This window comes from Macrobrachium nipponense, chromosome 46, assembly GCF_015104395.2.
Source record: "Macrobrachium nipponense isolate FS-2020 chromosome 46, ASM1510439v2, whole genome shotgun sequence".
Classification (NCBI taxonomy): domain Eukaryota; kingdom Metazoa; phylum Arthropoda; class Malacostraca; order Decapoda; family Palaemonidae; genus Macrobrachium; species Macrobrachium nipponense.
The window spans coordinates 15,156,980-15,177,671 of NC_061106.1; the positions used below are offsets into that span (position 1 = coordinate 15,156,980).

General features: G+C 41.9%; 2 long non-coding RNA genes across 2 annotated transcripts; both read left to right on the forward strand.

The window, feature by feature from the left end:
* Positions 1 to 941: 941 nt before the first annotated feature.
* LOC135214568 (uncharacterized) lies at positions 942 to 4,488 on the forward strand. The gene is made up of 5 exons (XR_010314408.1): positions 942 to 1,034; positions 1,910 to 2,057; positions 2,498 to 2,585; positions 3,150 to 3,281; positions 4,384 to 4,488. It is a non-coding gene; the product is annotated as an uncharacterized LOC135214568 (long non-coding RNA).
* A 39-nt stretch (positions 4,489 to 4,527) lies between these two features.
* Positions 4,528 to 19,694, forward strand: LOC135214570 (uncharacterized). The gene is made up of 4 exons (XR_010314409.1): positions 4,528 to 4,617; positions 6,855 to 6,974; positions 16,428 to 16,615; positions 19,538 to 19,694. It is a non-coding gene; the product is annotated as an uncharacterized LOC135214570 (long non-coding RNA).
* Positions 19,695 to 20,692: the final 998 nt, after the last annotated feature.

The following is a 20,692-nucleotide window of genomic DNA, read 5'->3' on the forward strand; positions in this document are numbered from 1 at the left end:
GCACTTCACGCAGTGCACTGTAGGCATACTTAAGCTTCTTTGAGGCATCCCTTCGGCGTCTAGCTGAACCCCCTTTCATTTCTTTTACTGTACCTCCGTTCAAATTCTCTTTTTTTTCCATCTTACTCTCCACCCTCTCTTAACAATTGTTTTATAGTGCAAGAGTGAGACTTTTTCCTGCTACACCTTTCTAGTCTCCTCTACTCTCAGTTTCCCTTTTCAGCGCTGAATGACCGCGCAGGTCCCAGCGCTCGGCCTTTGGCCTAAATTGTAATTACATTCCAGTCCCAGTTATTTTAAGTATGCTTTCCTTCGCTTTGTAAGTTTTTTCCAAAATGCGTTTCCTACAGATTAGCCATATTTGGAGGATAATATATAAGAAAAGCGAAAATATTCATCTTTCTTCAAGAATGTCCAATATTACAGAAGGTTTGAAAAGTCAACTGTCATTTGCCTCTACTTGACACCGATAAGGAATATAAGAATGATGCCAAAGGCCAAGCGCTGGGACCCATGAGGTCATTCAGCGCTGAAAGGAAAACTGTGAGTAAGGGAGTTTCGAAAGGTGTTATGTAACAGAAGGAAAACCTTGCCGTTGTCAGGAGAGGGCGGAAAGTAAGACGGAAAAACCTTGCCGTTGTCAGGAGAGGGTGGAAAGTAAGATGGGGGGAAAGAGAATATGAACGGGGGCACAGTAAAAGGAATGAAAGTGGTTGCAGCTAGGGGCCGAAAGGTCGCTGCAAAGAACCTTCAGTAATGCCTATTAGTTGACGGCACTAAATCCCTACGGGCAAAGGACACCGATGAGGACTTGCCCTTCGCTTGTTGTTCAGTACTGACATACTCTAGGACCTAGATTCAAATTGTTCACCGTATTTCCTATACTTTTTTCTTTCAGGCGGACATATTAATAGAAAGAAGGGCGGATCTTGATTGGTTGTCGGAGTGGGTCCATGGGAACCTGAGTAACCCTCTTCACCAAATTGCGAAGCGTCTGGGAGCATTTACGCCATATGAACCTTACCACCTCAAAAGTGAGTCTTCCCCGTCACTGTTCAATTCGTTAGTTGTGCTTCAGGTGATTACAGACGTTTCAAAGGTTTTATAAATATATATATATATATATATATATATATATATATATATATATATATATATATTATATACTATGTGTGTGTGTATATATAACTGAATCACGAAAGTTTGCAACGTGATCAATGCATAAATAAAAAGTATAAGCCACGGAGGAAAGTGAAACATTGGAGTGGCTGCCGGATCTTTCGACTCACGTCCTTTACTTAGCAGTAAAGTAAAGGACGTGAGTCAAAAGATCGTTGCAGATACTCTGTGTTTTTCACTTTCCTTCGTGGCTTGTACCTTCATTTATGTATAATATATATATATATATATATATATATATATATATATATTATATATATGTGTGTGTGTGTGTGTGTGTGTGTGTGTGTGTGTGTGTGATGTAATAAAACCAAATTCATGTAGTACTCATTTCATATTCATTTGAACAAGATCATATATTTAGTCAGATATGCAAATTCATATACTGTACATTTATTTATTGTTTTTTTTTTTTTTATCTTGTGTCTTGAGACGGAAAAACCTTAGACTATTACGAAGCTATAACATCAGATCTGTTATCAGTCAGCCTTCCATTGGTGGAGGTTTTCAACTTAGATTCGTATTTTTCAAATGTTGAATGTATTTCTGGAAGAGAGAGCGAGAGAGAGAGAGAGAGAGAGAGAGAAGAGAGAGAGATCGTACATACACCATCAAAAGCAACGCTAAAAAAAAATTTTGAATGAAAAAATATCGTACAGTATCACAGTGACTCAGAGAAATATCTTGCCTTGGCAATTGCTTTCCTCTTCTTCTTTCTCAGTCACCACAGAATCCAGACTGGCGACCAACGACGGCCAACGAATCAACGCCTCGGCTTTTGATTTAGTGGATCTTGTCCTGGAAGGCAGCGAAGACGAGCCCAACAGGAACGTCCAGGAGTATCTTAACAGGAGCATCGGAGAGTATTGCGCTGACCAGTGAGTCTATCGACAGTGATCGTTTTATTGTGTGTCGTAAATCTTCCTTTCCTCCTTTACATCTTGAATTTATATATATATATTATATATAATATATATTTAAATTACATATATAATATAGATATTATATATTATATATATATATATATCATTTAGGTAGACCAAATGAATACATAAAGATATAGAATGTCATCTTCACTGTAACCTAACAATGTTCTGGAGAGCTTAAGAGAGCCATAAAAAACAATGTTTACATAATAAAACTTTTACATCTATATATATATATCTTGACCAATACTTCAGTCATGCTGACTGTTCATTCTCATGTAAACAAAATTGTATTGCCGATCAAAATGTGTGATTTTAGTTGTGTAAATATGTTTATTTAAGGTCAACATAAGTATGTTCTTTTTTTTCTCTCTCTCACTCTCTCTCTCAAGGTTCCACGACAAATTCGAAAAGCATTTTCCTACGACCGCAGGCCTCAACGTTTCTCTGAGTGAGGCGTGGCTTCACTTCCTGGAGTCGGTGAGAATTAGCATGCGTGCACAATCGTGCATTCCCTTAAATAGCTTCTTCCATCTCTGACCTAACCCTCCCTTCTATCGACGCCCCGGATTCCATTGTTTTCTCATTTTTAATGACTAATTTAAGCTGTAAGCAAATTATTCTTTATGAATTAAAAGAACGGTTATCGCGGCATGATAAAAGATCTCTCTCTCTCTCATCTCTCTTCTCTCTCTCATCGTCTCTCTCTCTCCCTCCTCTCTCTTCTCTCATCTCTCCTCTCTGAGGGTTAAGGAAAAGGGAATCACAAAAATGAGGAAAATCATTACTACTATTAACAATACTGAAGTATCGTATTAGATAACCTTATAATGTCTGCATTTATATTGACGCTGTCAAACCTAGTGCACTGGAGATTACGTATTGTTCAGATAAACGTTTTCTTCCTCAATTTCTTGCTGTACTAGATATTTGGAACAATTTTCGTTCAGTTACTATAACACTGTAACATGTCCCTTGGCTAAGGCAAGGTGCTAAAAACAATATTATCCAAACAGATAATGATCAGACAATATTTAACTTCAGATGATCAGTTACGATTGGGGATTCGACAGTTGGAAGGACATTTCCATGGGTTCTTTGATGCAGTACGAACTATACGGCGACGAGTACTATCAGTGGAAAAACGGATACGACACTTTCATCGATTACCTCAGGGTATTTTACTGAACGATTCTATTTTTATGCTCCTTGTGCTTCGCTGAAGCTGTGGGTTAGCAAGAGGCCCAACCAAGTTGTATAGTCTTGTAGAGCTCAGTTGCTTTGTTGACGTCTTAAGACTCCCATACACTGAACGATTGTCTGTATCGTTCGCAAAAACACTATGTATGGGCTTGTCTAAATGCAAAGGTTGTCCGGAGCTTCGTGTATGAACGATCTCAGCGGAAATCTGTCACGGCCAGGTTGCTGGCTTGCGACTTAAGTCTGTCATACACAGATCGTTCAATGTGTGGGTTTGTCTGCCGTTATAACGCTATCGCACGCATCTCTTCAAGAGATGATGCCATGTCTTCTCGAGACAAAATCTTTGTTCAAACTGAAATCGGTACAGAGATCGTTCATACTGTTTGAATAGTGTGTGTGTGTGTGTGTGTGTGTGCGGGTCGATAACGACAATCGTTCAGTGTATAGGGGTCTTTAGGACCTTGGTTATATTAATAACTTTGGTAGTTTCTTATCAAAATCTGCGAGTTATTCACCTTTAGGATTCCGATGTCGTAGGTACGTCATAACTTTTCCTATATATTCAGATGTCCTTTGGCTTCTGCTGGAGGGGTGACCCCTCACTCAAACCTGGGTCACCGGTTAAACTTAGAACAGTGGCCTCCGGGTCCCATAGGGAGCGCCAGAAGAGGGCCTCTCTGCAAAATTGAGGACACTAGGCTCCCTCCGTAATCCCCAGAGGAGTAATAGGGACCCTGAGGAAGCCTTTGGTTCCCTAGTCCGACAAAGGGGCAAGTTTTGATTTCTTGCAGTGGGGCATTCTCAATATATATCTTCCCTGTTTTAGCTTGGAACCCTTAATATATATATCTTCCCTGTTTTAGCTTGGAAACCCTTAAACTATATAATATCTTCCCTGTTTTAGCTTGGAACCCAAGGACGCAGGTTGGACAAGAAGTCCCCCTTCTTCGGGGCCTCAGGCAAAAACCAGAGCAATGAAGTATTTCTACGTCATCAGAAGTTGAAAAGGGGTGATATAATACAGATAAATAGTGTAGCCACTGAGAATAGCTAACCAAAGCTTAATATTTTTCAGACATCTATCCCCGACGACCTTATTCAAACCTCATCTCCGGTCAGCAAGATTTTCTGGGACGAAGAGGATGAAAACAGCAGCAGTCGCGTGCTCATCGTTGCTGAGGAACCTCGGTCCACTTCGTAATGCTTGCTAGGAACGTCATTTGTCACGACTTCGATCGGTCATCTGCAGGAGAGGCATCAGACGCTGTTTCAGCCTCCTCTTCCAGCCTCTTATACGAAGAACTTCGAAGTAGGAAACCATTACGCCTTTGTTTGTCAAGAAATTCTTTCACGTTTACTTGACGGGAAAACTACTATTTCATTTATATATCCTCCTGAATGGCTATTCTTCTATATATTCATAAATCATCTTAACAGGAGAAAATTCATATTTCAGCTTTGTTTTAAAGATAACGAGCAAAATTAATTTCAACAGCCTGCAAAAAAAATTCACTTAATAGGATTCTTAAGATAGAAAAGTTATTGTCACGATTTGAAAAAATCATGACGAATACTTACTAACAGTAATAATAATAAAAGAGTCCTACTTTAATGATAAAGAAATTTGGAGAAATAGACTCCTCCTTACTCATTTGTAAAGAATCTTAACATAAGAAACTCAAGTATTTGTCTTTACAAATAAATTCGATTACTTTGCGAATAAAATCTTCAAATACGTTCTCCCAAGTATTGGTTTTCGAGTATTTTATTTGAATAGAGCTTCTTGATTTTTAAAGAAAGGAAGCTTACGAAAAAATTACTTCTGGCTTGTATTCCTTGAAATCTTTTTTAGGGGGGGGGGGGAAGACGCAGGAAACAGATCATTTAAATTATATTAGTCCATTTGTCTTTTTTGTAACTTTCATTGAGTTATTCAGCTAATTAGGTGATTCGGTTCTATAGTACTATAGGCTGAAGTGTCTTAATTCTATTAGCTAACGCGTCGAAAACCATGTGATCAAATAATATGAAAGTCTCATAAACTGTAACTACAATCGCGTCTTTTATTTTAAACAATTTTTGTTGAAAACCTCGCAATGTTTAGTTTAGTGCCGCCGGAAGTGAATGAGAAGTAAACAAGAATGTTAGTTGTCATCTAAACGCAGAACACACCCTTACACGTTTGAGGTCAGAGGGTTTGTAACAAACACTGCGCTGCTGCAGGTGTTTTCAATCAGCTTAAGTGATGTGCGTCATCTTGCATTTCGTTGTTTACAACTACAGCAATATTGTAACATATTTTCAACCACTGCTTTTAGCTATAATTATTCTGCTGCATACGATTATGAACTTTGAATTTGCTGCCCATGCACCGTACACCTATTTCCCCCTTCAAAGGGATGGCGCCAGACCAGCAGGGTTCAAAATGAGGCAGCTAGACCCATTCCCCTTTTCACTAGCCCAGCCGTCAAATATATTAGAACTAGAAGAGATTCAGGAAACACAGAGGACTTCAGGGAATTCCAAATTCTGCAATTTAATTGCATGACTCACTGATCTCACTAGCTGGCTCTAAAGAGTTGATGATCACACGCAGCCAGATACCGAAGCCTGAAATATTTAGCAAGCGTGAAGTTGCGACGGCGTATAACCAAGAAGCAAAAGTTAAGTCTCAGATTAGCTGGGAATCCTCTAATTTAACTCTGACGCGAAAAGTGGCGAGTAGAAAAAACATTCTTTGGTCTGAGAACACTACCGCACACGAAACCGGTTAACACACGCACGGTCTATATAGGTACCTAGACCGTGAACGTTCACACGTATATCGCCAAGATGTATGCAGAGGGGTTCACTTTCCAAGTTCTCAAACATTATTTTCTGGGGGTGAATCCAGAATTAATATTAACTATATAAATAGTAAGGAAATTCGGGCTAAATGTACTGAAACGAGCTTAATTTTACATAATCTATTCGGAACCAAAACCCAGGCTCGTAATAAGAGCAATACCCGAGATTTCGCGAAATTTAGGAGCTACCAAAGGAAAGTTATTTTGGAATAGCAGAATCTTGTGCGTGGGAATAGCTAGAAAAGGAGCTCTTAAGAGAGCTCACCAATGTAGAAAGGGCAAATAGTGGAAGTCAGAATAGATACCCGAGGCGCTCAACTTGATAAGGAAAGGAAAAACATATCACTGTCAACTGCAATGAAATTAGACCGGTCAAATAAAAAAAAAACTTCAGATAAATTCACAGGGACGAGTGGTGACATAAACTGACAATTTAGCTAAAAGATTTTTAAGAACGCCACGAAAAGCCGTGGAAATGTCGAAAGCAATATGTTAAGGTTCCTCAGTAACCTAAGAATACGTGAGAAAATGACAGGTAAGACTAGAAGGAGATCATTATAGTTCATTTAATGCTCACACTATTGTTTATGGTATTCGTATTCGTATTTTTAAAGTTTCGGGTACGTATTTATTATGCATTCTGTAGTTTATCATTTACATTGGTTGTTATTTCTCTTTTGCGATTTTCATCTGGCTACAGGGTATCTACTTGGCCGTGGCCGATAAGATTATGATTGGATGGCCTGAGCCTTGGTGGGGAAGTCAGGATCCGTTGTTCTTCTTCGTCTTATGGACCAACCAGACGCTTTCCAAGGAAATGGTAAGGCTTTGTTTGGCACAGTTAGTCAATATCTGAAAATATCAAGTTCTTTCTCTTGCACACAAACACACATAACGTCACATTTAATAAGTACCAGTTTTTTTTCTGTTTTCATTCCCATGATCCATAAAGTACATGCTCATTCATACATCTCTGTGTAATTTTCTCAATATATTTATATATAGCAGAAGGGCCGTGGTAGCTCCTTTGCCTTCCCTGGACTTCACAGTATGTGGGTCCCGAGTTCGAGCTCCGTTCAAGGCCTAATACATTCCAGGTGCAAAAGAACCTCATTGTCCTCGTGAGCTAGTGCTGAAGATTTTAGGGAGCCCATAGGTCTATTACCTGTGATTCGTCAGCAGCCGACGCTTAAGTTTTCCCTGGTTCTAGCTTGGGTGGAGAGGAGGTTTGGGAATTGATATGTGTATATGTTCAGTCTCAAGAACATAAACGACGGCGCAATGACCTTTCCCACGTCTCTGCAACTAAAGAGGGACCTCTAAATGGGTGTTAGTTTGTCCATAGACTCTTTATAACCATTGCACAGTTGTGCTGACATCTAAAAGTCTTGCTATGAACAGTTTAATTTGTTCTTTGTGTGCGTGTGTGTATGCTCGGCTTTTGGACTTAAGCGAACTATATCAATTTACCTTTCTAACTATCAAAATTACTATTGTTGCTTCAGAATGTTTGCAGGTTTCCTCAACTTGACTTCGTCTTATGATTCCTGTTATGGAGGAGTAATTTTAGTTTATATTTGACAACATCTACAAAGGTTGTGTGAGAGAGAGAGAGAGAGATTGGTGGAAGAATGATGGAGTGGTTGATGGCGGTCGGAAGCATGTCTGTTGTGGCGCTCTGTAGGTAGTCAATGAAGTCTGTACGTGAGTTTGTAAACAGTGAGGCGTCTGGTCAAGTCAGTGTTGGTTTTGGCAGCAGTTTTCCTTTGGTGTTTCGTTGTTTGGGTGTGATTTGATAGATTTTGGGGTTGTGAAGTTGTTGTGCGTGTGTCTGTCTGGTTGTGGTGAGGTTAAGAGGTTTGTGGTGCATTTTCGTGTCTGTTAGTGGTGGTTGGGGCAGGGTTGGTTTTGGCGGTTGTTGTACTGCTGTAAGTCGTGTGGTTGTCGTGTTTTTTCAGGCGGTTGGTGTTCATCTGCATTTAGTCGTTGGGTTATTGAGTTTTTGTGGGGTTGTGGGTCCCGGGTGGTTGATTTGTGTTTGGTTGTCGGCGGTGGTTGTGTGTTGGCTAGCCTATAGCCTATATCCAGTGGACGACAGCACAGCCTAGTCCTAGGTATCAGAAGCCAGCGTGAGTACCTGTTTGTGTTTTTTGTTCTGTAGTAGGTATTGGGGCAGTTGTCCTGCTGTGTTTTTTAGTGTTAAGTGGAAAGTGTGATTGAGGGTGGGTTTTGATAGCCAGACAGGTTAAGTTTATGTGGGGAGGTTACTTGTTTTTTGTGATCCCGCCACATTATTTTTTTGGCGCCCGAACAGGGACTGTTGATGTGGCAGCTGCAGGACAATTGGTCTAGGCTAGTGTGTATGAGTGGTGAGAAAGTTTGAGATGGAAGGATTGAGTGAGGTGGAGAGGCTGAAGGAGGAGTTGAGGTTGGAGAGGGAGTAGAGGACAATTAGAAGTGGATCATGAGAGGTTAAGGGTAGAGTGTGAGGAGCTGAAGAGCGAGTTAGAGGAAATGAGAGGAATGCTAAGGAGTGCAAAAATGGAAATGAAAGAAGAAGTTGAAAGGAGCAGAAGAGAGAATGGTTGAGAAAATGGATGAAAAATTCTTAGGGATGATGAATGCAGTGCAGGAGATGATGAAGGGGTTCATGGGAGAGGGAGCTTGTAGGGGGGTAGGCCTACTAGGTCTTGTGATAGGTCAGAAGTGGTAAAGACCAGTGGAAGAGCGAGGGATGAAACTACGAGTGACGAAGGTGACTTGTTTGTGATAGGTAAAGGAAAGAAGGGAAAGAGACAGGATAAGGATAAACTTGAGGACAAGAATAAGAAGGGGGGTGCTGAAAAGAAGACGATTAAGGGAAAGAAGGTTAGGAAGGATGACGGACAGGATGAGACTAGGACTGAATACATTGGGAAAGGGCTGAGAGTGATTTGGATAGCGGTGAGTGGAAACAGGTGGGTAGAAAGAAGGGTAATAAGAGCGTAATGAGGAGCATGGATGTTAGTATGGAAGTTGATTCCCTATATTCGGACGAGGTTAAGAGGGATCAGAATGGTAGTAGCGAAAGTGAGAGTGAGCGGGAAGTACGAAAGGCTGTATAATATGAGAGAGATACCTAATGAATTTGGCACAATACCGAGTGGAATATGGTAGTAGGGACATAGGGGATTTTTTTAAGGAATATGAGAGGTATTGTGAGGCAAAGTATGGGGATAATAAGAGAGTCTGGGCAAGAGAGTTGGCTGGCTTTTTGACGGGATTTTTGTTGAACATGTATGGGGTAATGATGAGTGTAGGGAATGTGCCGTATGAGAGTGTGAAAGCCAGGATTGTGGAACAGGCGAAGAGGATAAGGAGTAGTGTTAGATATAGGAGAAAACATGGTTTTGATGAGGCTAGAATGAATGTTGGTGAGTCGTTGTCGATGTATGTGTGCAGGTTGGAAACATTGGCCAGGAAAAAGTTTGGGGACGAAGGGATAAATGAGTGTAAAGAGTTAGTGATGGAAGTTGTTGGCGACTGTGCCTGAGAGTGTGTATGAGTTTGTAAATCTGAAACGTAAGGAGAAAATGCGATGGACGAATGAAAGGTTGTCGTGGAACGACATTTTGGAAATAGTAGAGGATTATGAGTTGGATAGGTGTATGAAAGAGAGTAGAAGTGTTAGTATTAGGACTGAAGTGGCTGATGTTATACCAGAGTTTAAGAGCTATAGGGAGGCAGTTTTGGAAGGGCCAAGGCGAATGGCAGAGCGAGTGGTTGATAGGAGCGTTAGAGCCAGTAACGTAAGTATGGTTAGCCCTAAGAGAGATCGGAGTGCAAGCGTTGGAAGATTAGGGTCGGTTAGTCGTGAACGAGAAGCAGCAATGTTACAGATGTGGAAAGCTAGGGCACCAGGAAGAATGAATGTCGGTGGGCGTTGGGAGCTTGCTTCGGGTGTGGGCAAACAGGGCATTGGTGAGCGAGTGAAGAAAGATAGGATGTTAAGTGTTACAGGTGTGGGCAAGTAGGGCATATAGCAAGTGGATGTCGAGGTACTCGTGTGACTGAGGTTTGCGGTAATTGCGGGAAGAATGGTCATTATGCTAGGATGTGTAAGGAACAGCGGGCAAAATGTATTGAATGTGGAATGGAAGGTCATTGTGCGAGTGTGTGTAGGCGAAAGAGGATGAGTCAGGTTGGGAGTTCGGGAAACTAGTACAAAGGGGATTCAGTTGGTGGGTCCTCTGGTGTGCGGTCAGTAAGAGTGATGCATGTGCGTGAAGGATTGTTGCATGAAAAAGGGTTTGGAGGAAGAGCTCATGAATGTATGAGTGTAAAAGTGAGATGCAAAGGGGTGTGGTTTTTGGTTGCTTTGATTGATACTGGGTGCAGTGTCAGTGTTCTTTTTAAGAATGGATGTGACAAGTTGCGGAGTGAGTGTGAAATTAGGAAATGTAAAGGGGAGGTTTACGAGGAATAGGAAATTTGGGTATGCCTGTGGTGGGAATGTTGCGTGAAAATGTGAAATCGAAGGGGTAGTGATGGAGGAAGGTGACTTTTATGTGATCGAGGGAATGAGTGATAAGTATGATATGTTGTTAGGATACAGGTTCTTGAAGAAGTGTGGGATGGTGGTCCATCCGAGCAGGAATATGATTGAGTTGCATAGGAAGGGAATGTACATGGAGAGTTGTACTTGGATGGGGATGGAGGAGTAAGCAGTAAAAATATGGAAGGGAGTGCCGTTGGTTGCGAAAGAGAGTGTAAAAGTGCCGCGAGAAGTTGGAGAAGTTGTTTGTAGTGTGAAAGTTGGCGTGGACCCGATAGTCTTGGGATTGTCAAAGGTGACAAGTGTGCATATGTGGTTGAGGGTGTGGATCGAACAAGTTGGTAAAGCGAGTGTGCATGTGTACGACGGATTTTGGATATGGAGAATCCTCGGGTTTTTGTGGCCTCATTGCCGAGTGTTAGGAAAAAGCGACGTGCGGGGTATACGTGAGGGTGATTGTGTGGGGTTGTTGTATACGTTGGTGGATGTGGACGACGAAAGATATGTTAGTGTGCGGCAGGTGATGACAGGTAGCATGAAAGAAAGTGATGAGTGGAAGTATGATGAGTTGAGAGAAAGAATTGGGGTGGATGAAAATGTTGGTGATGACGAGAGGGAGCGGTTGACAGGTAGGGGTTGATGCAGATGTTGTAGGGATAGGCGGGGTGCGTTGATCGGGTGATGAGGATTTCAGGGGATCTAAGCTCCCAGAGTTCAAGATATTTTGAATGACGATACCCCCATATATCAGCGTCCCCGACACTTTTCTGCGCCTATTGCCCGAGAGATTGAGGAACAGTGTGAGGAACTTGAGAGAGTGGGAGTGATCGAGAGGAGCGAGAGTGCTTGGAATAGTCCCATAGTCCCAGTACGCAAGAACAGATGGAAGTTTGAGGATGTGTGTGATTACAGGAAGGTGAATGAAGTGACTGTGAAGGAGCGATTCCCGATGAATGTGGTGTCTGATTGTGTGTATAAGATGCATGGGATGAGAGTGTTCACAAAATTGGATTTGTAAGGGGCTATTACCAGATGCCTCTTGAGGAAGGGAGCAGGCATGTTACGGCTTTTTCGAGTGGTAGCTGCCACTATCAATTCAAGAGGTTAAGTTTGGATTGGCTAATGCGCCTGCTGCCTTCCAGAGGGCGATGAATGTAGTTTTGGCTGGTTTTGATAGAAGGAAGGTGACTGTGTTTATAGATGATGTTTTTGATTGCAAGTGAAACTGTTGAGGAGAATGTGGAACTGCTTGAGAAGGTGTTAGAACGGTTGGAAGAGGTTGAGTGAAAGTGAAGTTGTAGAAGTGTACGTGGTTGGCTGGGGAAGTGGAATTTCTAGGTCATAAGGTGAGTGCGAGTGGTGTAAGGAAGAGTGAAAAGTTTGTGGAAAAAGTAAAGGAGTTTCCACGTCCCCCGGACCGTGCGGGAGTTAAAGGGTTTTTTGGGTTTGGGTTTGATTGAGTTCGGGGAGGAAGTTCGTTAGGGATTGTTCGGGTATAGGGAAGCCGTTGACTGAATGGACCGGGAAGAAAATTGTACTAAGCGAGGTGATGAGCGAATGGTGGGAGCATTTGAGAGATTGAAAGAGGAGGCTGCTAGGGGACGTCACCTTGGCTTTTCCGGACTACAGTGAGGATGCCAGTAAGCTTGAGTTGTATGCTGATGCTAGTAAGTTTAGTATGGGAGGATGCTTGGTGGCAGATGCAAGAGGTGAATGGGAGGGACATTGAGAGTGATTGCGTAGTGAGTAAAGCTTTTAATAAAGCAGAGCTTAAGTATTCGGTGGGTTGAGAAGGAGCTTGCGGCAATAAGGTGTTTGTGTGAAAGCGTTGAAAGTGTTTTTGTATGGGGTAAAATTTGTCATAAGGACAGATCATCGGCCGTTAGTTTATATGATCAAGAAGGAAGTGTGAATGCTAGGATTGCGAGGACATTGAGGATTTGAGTGAGTTGATTTTAGCTTAGAATATGTGCCGGGGAGTAAAAATGGTGATTGCTGATACGATTCTAGGATGCATGGTAAGGACAGTGGTGTTGTGAAAAGTGACTGGGATCCGAATAATGGGTACCTGAGGGGTTGGTTGTAAAAGAGAGGTTTGAAGGGAATGACAGAATGTGTGAATGTTTGTTTTCAGCATTGAAAAACTTGGAAGGTAAGGGTCTGGTTGAAGAGGTACCCGTAGTGTGAATGAGTTGCGAGTGAAGTTGATGAGTGATGTGCAGAAGGAAGTGGCATGCGGAGGAACAAGGTGGCAGGGAGAAGTGTTGTATGAATTGTTGTCAGCAGTAGCTGAGTTGTTTGAATAAAAAGTGTTGTTGTATTTTGGATGGGACAGACCGGTTGAATATCGAGGAAGGGTGAGTACTGGTAATGAACGTGGGGTTTTGATGATTCAGTGCGGGGAACGTGGTTGTAATTGGTTGGTTACAAAAAGGGACTGTGAAGGGGATCTGAGTCAGAATTGTGGAAATGGGGAGTTAGCTGAGGATGAATGTGATGAGGAGGATTGTGATGGTGGATAACCAGGTGGACGTGGTAGTGAATGTGTGTATGCATGGGACTCGAGGGAAAATGGTGACGTTTGTCCAAGTAAATGATAGTGAGTATTGTAGTTTGGTTGATACAGGGGCACAAGTTTCCTTGGTGAGTGGGTCAGTGGTGAGTGAACTTGAGAGATGTGATTGGGAATGAAAAGGCAGTCTACAAGTGTGCGAATCACTGGGTTAGGACAAGGAAGTTTTTTGTTTTAGTATGGGGAAGAGGTACGGTTAAAGGTTAGGTTGGGAGATCTTGAGGTAATGCATAACTTTATAGTTATAGGAGAAAATGATATGCCATCTTGTTTTTTATTAGGGATAGATTTTTTGAGGATCCACGATATAGACGTAGATGTAGGAAATGGAATTCTTAGAAAGGGGGGCAGGCAAGTAGCTAGGATTCAAGATGGTAATGTGTTTGTAGCAAACTTTGTGGGTATGATTGATATTTTGCTAGGAGTGAGAATGATCTGTTGAGTGAGGAAGAGATTTGAGGAAATGCAAAATAAGTGCCTGGATATAAGTGTGTTGCGACAATGATGTTTTGGGAGGAGTGCGTGTGGAAGACTGGCCATGTGAGTTGGATGTTATATAAGAGGGTTGCTAAACGTTTTGTGGTGTGCAAAAACATAGTGTACTTTTTGCATCAGGAAGGGGTGTATGACAAGGAAGTGTATGTGCCAGTGTTTTCTGTTGAGTCAGCTGTGAGTATGTGTTGTTGGTGCATGATCGGTTTGGGGCATATGGGAAAAAAATAAGTTGTGGGAATGCATGAGAGAGAGATTGTATGCTCCTGGGTTGAGTAAGATTTGTGTGGATGTGGCTGTCACGTGTGAAGACTGTCAGAGGGGAAAGTATCAGAGTATCAGAGTGTGCATGCAAGTCCACCTGTGTTGCGATTGCAGATGAAAGAGCCGTTTGAAATGCTTGTGATTGATTGTGTTTCTTTGCCCAGGACTGCGAGAGGACACGTGGGGATGATTGTGATGGTGGATCACATGAGTAAATTTGCTTATGTGGTTCCCATCAAAGATAAGAGGAGTGAAACTGTTGCACGAATGGTGGGTCAAGTGATGTTACCCATGTGTGTGTGTAAGCCGGCAAAAATGTTGAGTGATAATGGACCTGAGTTTGTGGGATGGGAATTTGAAGAAATGTTGAAGGAATGGGGTATTGTGCATGTGTATTCTACTCCGTATATGCCCAGTGCGAATGGGTTGGCTGAAAGGACTGTTAGGACGATGACTGAGATTTTGCGAATGATGAGTAAGAGCGACAAGGATTGGGATATGTATGTAGGACGTGCAGTTTGGGTATATAATGCCACCACCTGCAGAAGAGTATAGGTATGTCTCCTTGTAAATATGTGTTGAATTTTGAAAGGATTGTCAGACCGCGGTTGGGTCTGTCAGAAGGTGATCGGGATTTGTGGAAGAAAGCGAGTGAAAGGTTTGAGAGTTTTAAGATTGGGGAGGATAAGGTGTTGAAAGAGTGGTTGAGATGGGAAGAATGAATGTGAATAAAGTAAGGGAGAAATTTGAAGGGCCTTTTGAGATTTTGGAAGTGGGACCGAGTGGATTGAGTTATGTTTTGGGGAAATTGCGAGTAGGTGGGGGAACTGGATGAGGTTATTGGGCACACCATAACCAGCTCCGTAAGTGGAGGGAAGTACCACACTATGTTCGGGAGAATGCGATGAGTGAGTGGTTGAGGGTGAATAAGTATGAGCCGACTGTTGGTGAACAAATTGGTCTGGGAGATCGACAGTTGGTGTTGGTTGAGTATGGAAGAAAACAGAAGAGTGTGGGAGAGAGGGAAGTGGAAGGAAAAAAGCGTGAACGGCATGGTAAAGGGGTTGGTGGTAGGGTGCAAATGGTTGATAAAGCGTGTGCTACGGATGACTTTGGGGAATGATGATACTTGTGGTGTATGTGGGTTTGAGTTGACAGGGACAAGTAAGACTTCAGTGAGAAGGAAACTGAATAGTGAGGAGGTGGTTGATAGGATGGATAAGTCTTTGCAGAGTTTGACAGAAGTATGGATGAACTGAGTGGTTTGGTGGCCGAAATAGGGGAGATGTTGGAACCGAGTTGGAAGACATCGGTGAAGTAGTGAATGGAATTTGGGAGGATGGTAGTGAGGGAGATAATGGGAGTTTGAAAGAAAGTGGTTTGGAAGAAGTGAATGGCAATGTAACTGAAAGAGTGTATGATGGTCCTCAAACAAGATCCAGGGGACCTGCATCTGAGCATCCTTGGGTGTTGCGAAAGGCAATTTAGTGTGGATGTTGTGAGTGTAAGGAGATGTTGTCAAATGTAATGGGGGAGGTAATATGGAGGAGTAATTTTAGTTTATATTTGACAACATCTACAAAGGTTGTGTGAGAGAGAGAGAGAGAGAGATTGGTGGAAGAATGAATGGGAGTGGTTAGATGGCGGTCGGAAGCATGTCTGTTGTGGCGCTCTGTAGGTAGTCAATGGAAGTCTGTTACGAGAGTTGTAAACAGTGAGGCGTCTGGTCAAGTCAGTGTTGGTTTTGGCAGCAGTTTTCCTTTGGTGTTTCGTTGTTTGGGTGTGATTTGATAGATTTTGGGGTTGTGAAGTTGTTGTGCGTGTGTCTGTCTGGTTGTGGTGAGGTTAAGAGGTTTGTGGTGCATTTTCGGTGTCTGTTAGTGGTGGTTGGGGCAGGGTTGGTTTTGGCGGGTTGTTGTACTGCTGTAAGTCGTGTGGTTGTCGTGTTTTTTCAGGCGGTTGGTGTTCATCTGCATTTAGTCGTTGGGTTATTGAGTTTTTGTGGGGTTGTGGGTCCCGGGTGGTTGATTTGTGTTTGGTTGTCGGCGGTGGTTGTGTGTTGGCTAGCCTATAGCCTATATCCAGTGGACGACAGCACAGCCTAGTCCTAGGTATCAGAAGCCAGCGGTGAGTACCTGTTTGTGTTTTTTTGTTCTGTATGTAGGTATTGGGGCAGTTGTCCTGCTGTGTTTTTTAGTGTTAAGTGGAAAGTGTGATTGAGGGTGGGTTGATAGCCAGACAGGTTAAGTTTATGTGGGGAGGTTACTTGTTTTTGTGATCCCGCCACACTGTGACTTTGCAGTTCTTCGTGAGAAGAAAACAATGTCGACTTGCTGTGTTTGTGTTGTTTGTTATTGCCCAGAATCTGACCTTAGTTCAATGATTTTACGATCCCATCTTGGCACCTTTAGGACTGGCTCCACGGGATCACTTGTATTTTCACCATCCACCAGCAGCCAAACATCCTGGAGATGTTCGTCACGGCAGATAGCGCAAGAAGGATGGAAGTCCTACCAGAGGGCGTGGTCAAACAGCACATCCTTCACCTCCTCCGATCGTTCAGTGGTCTCCCTGTTCCGGAACCGACATTCTTCAAAAGGTAACTTGTCGTGATGAGGTTCGTGTGTAGGGCTATAGGTGTAAGCTTTTAAGGAACTGCAGAATGTACTGGTAGTCCCACGCGGAAATTATGCTTTGGGATGGGCTATGTTTGTTCGTTTGCTTGTCAGTTTACTCGTATTTGAACATGTGTGCGTGTGTGTGTGTGTGTGTGTGTGTGTGTGTGTGTGTAGAGAGAGAGAGAGAGAGAACGCTATGTCCTTTGTTAGATTTCACGTTTTAACTTCAGGAAGGACCTTTCTGTGAATTAAAATTTCCAGCATCAATTGAGAACCTATCGTTGCCTACACATTTTTAAACATATAGGTATCTGCACTGTTCATTTCTATCAAATCTAAATGTATGATTTCCCAGGGAAGAATGAACAGATCTCTTGGGTTATAAAAAAAAATGCCAGTTAGTCCTGCCATTCTCAAGAACAAGAAGCTTAAGCAGAATTTACTTTAGCCAGTAGCTATTACATTTAAGTGATAAAATCTGCTTGAACGCGCTGATTGTTTACAGCAGTCATTCATTTGTTTGGATATTGTCTCGTTATCTGAAAATCGTAAGAAACACTATTAAGGTGCGTCCACACGGTCGAACATTTCAGACGGACAAACATTGTTACCATATCATAGGCGAAGTAGGATGACGTTATCATAGATATAGAAGCCTAGATGCCGCATCGGTCGGCCGGGCATACGTCATCAGGTCCGCCATCTTGGCGCGGTAATTCAAACAATGCAGCAGGCTGCAGTATATGACGTTTTTTCGCCACTATTCGCTTAATATTGCACGGATTTTCTTGGCTGATGGTTCGTTACAAAGCTTACATAATTCCCTACAAGGATCTAATAAAATAAAATTGTTCCTTATTGTTTGAAAGCTAACTTGCAATGACTTTGTTTTAGCAGGTAGGGGGAAGGAGGGGGCTAGTTGTACACAAATGTTAATATTTACCCATAACTATTGCTGTAAACAATCATTTCAAATGCTGTGATAAGACAGATTACTAAAGTAGGCCTACAGCTATGGATCTGTGCAACTTAAGTAAAATCTTTGTCTCTCGAAGTGTTCTGTTAAAAAATCCCCCAATATAATTTTTGGCACAGGCCTACAAGTTTAAGTCATAAAACTGTAGGGTTGAGCCTAAAATAAACTACAGTAGGAGCCCTAGAATAACTAGGATTTTCTGTGTTATCTAGCCTTTGCATCTCTGCCTGCTCCTTTGAGCCTGGAGGGGTGGGGGTTCTTCCAATTTTTTGGAACGGGATGCTCCTCAGTGAATTCTGACCTCTAGACCTGGCTTTGGAAAAATTTAGGGGGGTGGGGATCAAGAGAACCTCGTCTAGTGGGCAAAAGTGACCTATCTCTAGACCTAATTTTATATGGTGAAATAATTATATAGAACTTAAATTTTTCACAAAACTACCTTTAATTTGCTCAGACTAGGATATATCATTATGGCAAGCATTAACAGTTAATTATAGCTCATCTCTAGACCTGTGTTGTCAAGGACCCAAATTATTATACCTTATTTGGGATAAGGGCCTGGGCCATCTCTGAACTTCTACCCTTCCAGAAGGGGACCAACCTATAGGACCAAAACTTGCCAAAATGAACCAATCCTGACGAGCAACCCTGTGTACCCGGTCATAGTAACCCCCCTTCCCCCCCCCCCCCTACCCCCCCACCAACCGAGCCTTTCAGCCTAGGCCACAATCATAAGGCCAGTCCTAATTTTTTTTCAGCTAACTGTTCATTGGTTTCGTCACCACATGTAAATTTAAAGCTATGGGTGGCCTTATGGGTCATTAAGCCTATACTTTGAAGTAACAACTCTCAAAATGTATTGCACAATGATTTATTTTCATGATATTTGTTCTTACATTGAATGTATATATAACATTTACTGTACATCTGTGCATTTATTTATAAATATTCCCAGCAGTTTAAACAAGTTTTTTTTCATTGCTGTTTCCAACAGTTTAATGATACACATTGTAATGTAATCTATATGCATTGATATGAAATTAGCAGGCTATATCAAACATCAACAAAAACTCATTATGTGCCTTGCTTGGCCATTTAGTTCTTATTACAAGGACCAGATTAACACTTTAATATTTCATAGCTATAATGCAGTGAAAGAAATCGAGAAACATCAAATTAGTGTCCAACATACACGATTTACCCTATTGACCTAATGGCCCATAAACAATATTGTTTTAACCATTTTTTTTCGTAGGCTGTCTTATCATAACATTTCAAATTATTGTTTACAGCAATAGTTATGGGTAAATATTAACATTTGAGTACAACTAGCCCCCTTCCCCCTACCTGCTAAAACAAAGTCATTGTAAGTTAACTTTCAAACAATAAGGAACAACTTTATTTTATTAGATCCTTGTAGGGAATTATGTAAGCTTTGTAACGAGCCATCAGACAAGAAAATCCGTGCAATATTAAGCGAATAGTGGCGAAAAAACGTCATATACTGCAGCCTGCTGCATTGTTTGAATTACCGCGCCAAGATGGCGGGCCTGATGACGTGCGCCAGCCTATTCAGCTAGCGACCGATGCGGCATCTAGGCTTTTATATCTATGGACGTTATAAGCTTGAAACGATGGAAATAGATCTGGCAACAAACAGTGGTACCAGATGAGGTTGTATACCACTGCTTTTACTCTGCTCACAAGGCAAAGACCGACAGACAGTTGTTAATTGGTAACAATGTTGATCCATCGGACATTGTTCGACCTCGTGGACGCACCTTTACAAAAGAGAAAACTTCGTACCACCAAGCAGTGTGTTTAAGAAAAAAAAATTGTAATTTCATCTTAATCGCTTTTAATCAGTGTGCTTCAACATCAACCTTTTATATCTGCGCTCTTTCCTTTTTTTTATCATCCTACATAGGAGCAAGTGGGGTCTCGACCCCTGGAGAAGGGGTTCGTATTGTTCCCTCTTCACCATCGAAGCTGAACAAGCTGGCCTCCAAAACCGCCGAGAGTTCACCATACCTTTGACGAACGCCAAGGGTGTTGAAGTAAGCAGTCTCCACTGAGACCTTATCCATGTAAAAATAGAGGAAAATTAATTTCCCTGTTATATTTTAACCATTAGTGATATATTTTAGCATAGTAAAGTCAGTATGAAGTAGTCACAACCCATGAACATCCTCAGCAATAAATCGAAGAAATAAACTTTTGTAGTATTTAAAAGGTCCCAGATATAACGCGTATTCCGTAGGCAAAATGGTGTTGCTTCAGATGAAAGGATTATTCATGTCGCCTATGCTATGGGTACAGATTTCTGGTTGATTCTTTCGGTAACTTGTATAACAGACACACACACACACACACACACACACACACACACATGTATATATATATATATATATATATATATATATATATAATATATATATATATATATATATACGTATATAAGTCGCAAGAAGCGAGTTATTTAAGAACCTTCACACATTAAGGTGGTTAAACTATTTAATATTGATAATATTAGTAACGAAAAGGCGACAATGCAATTAATGATTAATTATCAGGGCTTCTGTTCGGTTCTTCTCAATTCAGTGGTCGAGTATCATTCACGGTTGTGCTGTGGGCAGGAGAACATACCCACGATGCCGTTTTACTCCACGGTTGACGGAGCCATGGAGACGGGGGAGAGAGAGGCCCGAAACCTACTCGAAATTCTCAAGAAGACGACATCTGCGAGCCTCACTCCCACAGGCGATCAGGGAACAACAGCGCCATCTGCATAGCGACCAGCGACCGTTATGAAATAGACATCCCTGGACATTTGTCCTTCTACTTGTCTTGAATTCGACATTGGGAAACTAATACGCTAACCTTGTTGTTTTGAAGACTGTTATGACCTGTTTTGTTTCGTGTGCTTTTAGGTTGACGAAGGGGAAAAGAAAATAACCTCTTGTAGCCACCGAAACAAAGACGGGCCTAGTCCAGCTGCGGGGAAACAATTAAGGTTTCTCGGCCTGTCTCCCCTCACCTTACTTTCATTTTGTCTATTTCCTTAGCAGTAATCTCAGGAGGT